General features: G+C 38.8%; 1 long non-coding RNA gene across 1 annotated transcript; it reads left to right on the top strand.

The window, feature by feature from the left end:
* The first annotated feature begins 2,066 nt into the window (after positions 1 to 2,066).
* LOC138044088 (uncharacterized) lies at positions 2,067 to 5,888 on the top strand. The gene is made up of 2 exons (XR_011131391.1): positions 2,067 to 2,400; positions 4,814 to 5,888. It is a non-coding gene; the product is annotated as an uncharacterized lncRNA (long non-coding RNA).
* Positions 5,889 to 6,827: the final 939 nt, after the last annotated feature.

Here is a 6,827-nt window from a genome sequence, read left to right as displayed (position 1 = left end):
TAAATCCGGTCACAAGTTTAACAATAAACGGCCCTTAATGACAGCTCTGATGTCCCCTCGTCGTGGTAAATATCAAAGCGTAACAAACAATATCTGTGTATACAGACATAGCTTGATGCTCCTCTGGCTTGAATACATTTGAATGTACTGTAGTTTAGAAAATGACGATTCAAAGACCCAAACTAGAATAGCATCAGACTACGTCTGATCGTCGTCAAACTGGCCCGCGTTGCTCGAAGCATCGTGAGCGCCAACCAGCCGGCGTTAAATAACATGGAAACCTATGTTTTGATAACCTCTTAACCTATGGTTGGCGCTAAACAGGCTTCGAGCAACTTGTCCCTGGTTGCAACGTGAACTGTGACTTTCCGGTTACCTTTCGTACACTTGCTTCTTTTTCTGAATCAATAGCAACGCAATCTCACTTGGGCCTCTTTCCCTTTGAGTTGTTTAGATTTGCCTCATTTAATACACCTGTGTTTCATTTTTCATGGGATTTCTTTGGGTTTTGGAACTGCCCTTTCCTGTTTTTAAGAACGAAAGGTTTGTGTAGGGATTGTTTCTTATTTATTATTCTTACTTTTTAAGAACGAATAATTTTCATGTTCAAATATTTGTTTATCCCTCTTACTTGATTTAGTTTCTTATACATGTACTATCTGGCTGTTTCTGAAATTAAAGTTTTTATTTTCACACAGAGATTGTTTTGTTTTGCTAACTCCACTGTGAGGCTGAGAGTTTGCTTTGTGAATTTCTCTTCCTCATTTTACAGACTAATTTTTGGTTATGATTTTCCCTCAACTGACCATCCACACACACAGTATTTTCCCCACACTTAACCCACTTTACTAGGACTACTAGAGATTATTATCTCAGTTAGTGGAGAGGAACCCCTTCTTGTAAGGGGATTCTTGCTTCAGCACCATAATCATGCCACAAAGGTTGCTAGTCTACTGCTGTTTTTGTTTTTTTTACTTTATACAACTACATCTTCTTTACTTTGGTATAACTTTGATAGCCGCATGCGGCCCTCAAAGGTCAACTGATCGTGTCTTTGTGTCTGTTCTCCTTTTAACGGAATAACACAACACAGGTGTCTCAATCACGTCCCAATTATCACTGCAATTTCCTCATTTTCGTTCATATATTAATATTAATTAACCAAGTAAAATCTTTAAGAAAAACTCTCGAACCCTCTGAGAGACAGACAATCTATGTTATATTATCAATCCTATTAAAAGAATTCAAACTTCATTAGTGTCTTAAGTGTACATTTTCAAACGGTTAAGAGGTTCTCACAACACACTCAAATGAAACTCAAGATTTTGGTTTCATATTCAACAAATTCCACATACTTTAAATAAATGAAAACTCTTGAGTCGATACAAGTCTAATTCTGAAAAAGAGATGAGTGAACCGTTGAGATAATAGAGCGCCAGCGTTTAGTAACAAGGAGGACTCAAGGCCAGTCCGCCATATTGAAAATACGGCAAACAAAAGAAAAAACCCTAACCGCAACCATAACCCTGTATGATGTCTGGGACGGCTGCCAACATTAACATCAAGAAAACGCTAGTCTTTTAAGACTGTAGGTGACTTGAAAGTCACCGTTCTAAGGCGTAAAAAAAAATTTAAAAACTGAAGGACGGGCGCTTCTGTAAGTGTTAAACATGTCATGTGTTTTATTGATGAAACGCCTCCAACAGTTGTTTAAAATCAGCGTTTTGGTTCCGCCGTTTTCGGTGTGCTATTGGCAATTAATTGAGAGGCCGCAATAATTAATGAAGTGCAATTTTGCATTTTCCGTGATGATTTATTGTCCAAAATCGTGAAACATAAAAACCAACTCATCGTTAGCAAAGCAATTCTGTGAATGTCTATTTCGTTCCTAGACTATCTTCTTGGAATCGAAGACGATTCTGCAATGCCGGGAAATTTACGACGAGTGTTCGGAAGTGCTTCGGTATTTTTTTCAATTGCGCGCGCTTTCCGTCGTAAACAGTCGTAGTTCGAAAAGCCAAGAAAGCAGACACCTGCTTAAATTTTGCAAGCGCTATAAAGTAACCAGGGCGTTAGCCGCCGTAGACCCGTCGGACAGGGCACAAGTTGCAGACTTTGTATCGCCATCACGTCTAAGAAAACAAAACAAGTTAAAGGTTGGTCATGGCTTCCTTTTAAGGGGGGCAGTGTGTGTACAAATGGAACAAGGACAGAGAAAACGTCGGTACCAGGCAAACTCTCGACCTCGTCATAACGGATGCCATGCAAAGGCAACCGACTCGCTGGCGAACACTGACAAATGTCTTATAAATTCAAACCACCGAGAGGATACTACTTTCTCGGGAACTAAAACTGTTTCGCCTGAAGTCTATCCTTGGATGAAAGAACTTCGTTCAAAAGGTATTTAACAAAATCTGTATTTCAGTGAACCTGTAAACTTTCACGGTATACGAAATGTGCTGCTGCATCAAAAGGAACCTTTGTTTCCATTTTAGTTTCTCCGACGCGCGATTAGTTTTGAATCGAATCATTAGATGTTGACTGAAGACTCTCTTTACCTCTAACCGTTGATAACTAAAGTTTCAACGAAATACATTTCTTTGATTCCGTCGGACTCGATCGTACCCCGCCCTTTATAGCGCTTTAAGTGTGGATTAGTACAGTAGAAGAAAGCCTTCGCCATCTTGGCCCTTCTCCGTTGTGAGGTCGTTCGCTCGTGTTTCTAAAATCTTCTAAGGCGCGGATGCCGTAACTTCGCCGTAATTTCAACGCAAATGATTTCAGTTAAAACCCTAGTGAAAAATTAATTGCAAATATTGTTTTATTGTACTGAAGAATGCTTTTTTCCATTCGTCGTTGAATTGTGGCTGGTACAAAAACGATTAATCCTTCTGTACACCAGGGTTAAAAACGTGCTAATCCCTTAATGCAGTGTTGTCTCTCTACATGTCCTGGCATCACAAAATATCTTTTCAATCACAAAGCACTTTCTTCTGAGAGACTCCGCCACCAAGGAAGTTATATTATGTGTTAAAACCAGGCGGAAAGCGTATAACAACATAGCAAAATTCTCCTTAGGCTGTTCGGGTACGCATTTTTCAATATGACCTTATGCAGAAGACGTGTTTGGATCCTACATAGTGGCCAAGACCTGTGTAATCGTCTTTTAGTTTCTCGCCATTCTTTAAGCGAAAGCAAATGTTAAAAATTGTTATAAGATAGATTAGATAGGTATTTTTTCTAACCAATCATTGGCCTAACAATTTTGAAGGTTCTACTCACAAATACGAACGATTTTTTTAGAGACATACTTGGCCTTTCATTTTGTTTGTTTTTTCTTTAATTTGCTCGATGGTTAAAGTTGAAGCAATTTTCAATTCTCTGAGACTAAACTTCAGAGCACTCAGTCCATAACATCGTCCCTCGCTCATCTAATGGAAGTGCTCGCGAAATTTTCATCTGTACACAGTTTACGAAATTTCGCATTCTTTGGGCACCATATTTAGCCATGTTAGAGAAACAATAGGGCCGTTTATATGAGAGAAAATAAGTCGCGGCGTACGTAATACGCGAAAGGAACTATTTATACGAGTATAAACTCCCAGGCCAGGATAAGCCGCGGCTTGAGAAAGCCGTGAACGTAGATTTTGTACCATTTATACGGGGTGTTCGCGTGTTATGTAAGCCGCGGCTTATTTTCTCTCGTATAAATGGCCCCAATGTTTGTTTGTTTGTTTGCGTTTTCAAATCGATAGCAGTGTCTTGAAAGGCGTAAAATTGGTTTGATCGGGTGTTACAATTCCCCGTTCTCAGTTTAAAGTTTGGAAACTGACGGCTTTGATTGCCAGGAGTGCTTTAGGCTTTAGTTTCCTTGCGCTGACTAAGATCCCTTTCACCCTGACAATGGTTTCTTAAACTACAAACACAAACACTATTTATCGAGGGTGAAATACATTTTTACCGTTTACATAATTCCCCCCCCCCCCCCCAAAAAAAAAAAAAAAAAAAACCTTCTAAATATAAAAACACTTACTTGTAGTTAAAATTTTAAACAATTATGCTTCGAGGTCCTACTAATCTCAAAATGCTCTGGTGAAGAGTTTCCGTAATGAAATTATTTTGTAGCGTTATCCTGAAATTTGAACGGGAAATTATGTTTCTGTATGAGTTACCCAGATTATTCCATAGACGACATGCACTTGAGTTGAAAGTTCTAAGCCCAGAATTTTTTTTACAAGATGGTGTTAAAACGTCATTAGAGACAGCCGATCTAGTACAATAACCTCTTTTAGACCTGACATATTTAAAATATGAACCGAAATATTCAGGACAATGACCTTTGGCTAATCCTGTGTAGCCTAAAGAGTTTTCTAACGCGTACAATGTCATCTACTCCAATTTGTAGAAAAGATACTGCGTGTTGACGCACATCTAGATCATGAATAAACTCATAGTCTGTTCATCCAAGTGGTGGAATGTATGGCGAATGTTATACTTCGAATATATTTAAAAAAGTGAATGGGACTTTTCCTCTGGCCCGGGATAGGTCTTAATCAGTTTATCGACAGTCTTTGAGAGTCCTTCATAATGAGTGCTTGCCATCTGTTAAAAAGCAACTAAAGCTTGTTTTTCATGAAAGGCTAAACTTTCGTTCCATTTAGCTATTTGCCATTTTTAAATCGATTAAAAAAACACGCTTCTCAGTGCCATCTTGTTGTTTGTTTGTGTCTTTTTATTCTGTTTATGTTTAGCCCTAAACATTTTTTATATGTTAGCTAAAGTTATTTTTCTTTTATTAAATTATCACCTCAAGAAAAGGATGTGGACAAAAACCGAACAATCTTCAACGCAAGACAACTGGTCGAGTTGGAAAAAGAATTCCACTGTGACAATTACCTGTGTCGACCAAGACGAATCGAGATTGCACTGTCACTGGGGTTGAGAGAAAAACAAGTGAAAATTTGGTTTCAAAACCGGAGAATGAAATGGAAGAAGAAGAGTAAAGGAGTTGAGAAGGCTTTAAAAAATGAAATCCAACAGCGACTGAAGCAATTAGGTGCTGAAAACCCAAACGGTTTCGGAAGTTTGTCGATGGTAAATAACATGAACACTAATCCGAATTCTTCCACTGTGGTGACCTCGAGTGGGCAACGAAGAGGAAGTCACAGCTTTGCTCCAAGCCACAACAGCGGCTTTGAACTTCCAGGACTTTTGAATCAGGCTCCTCTTAAACGCTCTTACTACACTAACTGGTGTCCTTGAATTCATGCTGTGCTTTCATTTTTATGATAAAGGTTACCTCAGAGATTCAAAAGTTAGACATCACATAGCATAACATAGCATAGCATAGAATAATATACCGGTAGCATAATATAGCATAATCAGCATAATGGACTGCTCCCGATTTTTAACGCCTCTAGAAAGACACTTTTCTATTTTAAGCACAAATAACATCTCCATGAGCACTCATAACAATGATGGTTTTCCTCCTTCCTCCTAAAAAAAAACAACAACAACAAAATAGACAAAAAATCCTCCCAAACATGGCATTGTACCGTGTAAAGTTTGAACAGAGTAAGATTGGCGTTAAATCTCGCAGCGCATTCAAAATTTACTGTCAAATCTTACAAACTGGACAGTCCCTAAATGGAGACAATCTACTGCTCAGATATTTCAATCCAAATAGTTGAAATATTACCATTTCTTCTTTATTACTAATATTCTTATCATATTTTATTATATAATATTATGACACCAGCCGAGTTATTCTGTAGTTCATTATAGGCTTGTTATGTCATTTCGTGCACAATTTACTTTTACATTTAATATTCCTTCTTCTACATTTTTGTAAATATATACGTGGGCAAATAAAATATCAGTTGAGTGCTTGTTTTGTTCCAGGTTTATTTTAGTTTATTTTATTTCATTTTGCTTCGCCTTGTGGTCAGGGTCACCACAACAAGGGGTTTTGGAGAAAAAGGAAACATGGCTAATTTAAACTAGGGAACAAGGGAACAAAAACGATTCAAAACAATGTTAGGGATCAAAAAGCTGGGAACAAGTTTGAAAGTAACTTGGAGAACCCCCCCCCCCCCAACCTTATTCCTGGGAGGGCCTCAGTTGTCGAAGTTATTGTGGTTCCATTTATCAAATTGCCACACCGGAATCTCCATAGCTTGCAGAACTGGGGTCTTAGCTGTTGGAGCGCAAGTTACCAAAAGCGAACGACAGTTTACCGAGCCGCCATGTTAAATTTCGAGGTGAGCGGGGTCTTCTCTCTGTTTCTCTCTCTCTCTTTCTCATCCCAGCCTTCCTTCGCTTCAAGAACTCAAGATGGCGGCTAAACATTTCTCGATTAAGTTTACAGGGAAGACCTTTTTCGTGTTCAAATGTGACAACCACTGGAGCAAAAAAATGTCTTTGTTGCGGCTAAACATTTCTCGATTAAGTTTACAGGGAAGACCTTTTTCGTGTTCAAATGTGACAACCACTGGAGCAAAAAAATGTCTTTGTTGCGACAGCTAACGATAAAGAACTGGTTGATCCATTAAAGCAAAGGGTGACGTCAACGATATCTTCGGTGAACTGAGCATGCTTCAGCTTATGTCGCTACCAGTATTGATTGACACTACAGCTCCCCCCTTGAATTTAGGTACCTCTCTCGAACGCTACTCTAATCCTTCAGGGAAACATCAAAACCTTTAACCTTAAGTCACTTGAGCCGTTGAGTCAGCTCCAGGAGACCCAATGATGTTTCGAATATCTTGTTACATGGGGAAATGTTCACCTGACCTCACACTGCTACTCCAACAGAAATTTCCCGCAAT

Source organism: Montipora capricornis, chromosome 1 (genome assembly GCF_036669925.1).
Source record: "Montipora capricornis isolate CH-2021 chromosome 1, ASM3666992v2, whole genome shotgun sequence".
In the NCBI taxonomy this organism is placed as follows: domain Eukaryota; kingdom Metazoa; phylum Cnidaria; class Anthozoa; order Scleractinia; family Acroporidae; genus Montipora; species Montipora capricornis.
Note: the sequence above shows the minus strand (reverse complement) of the source record. Positions and strands in the feature narration are given on the sequence as shown.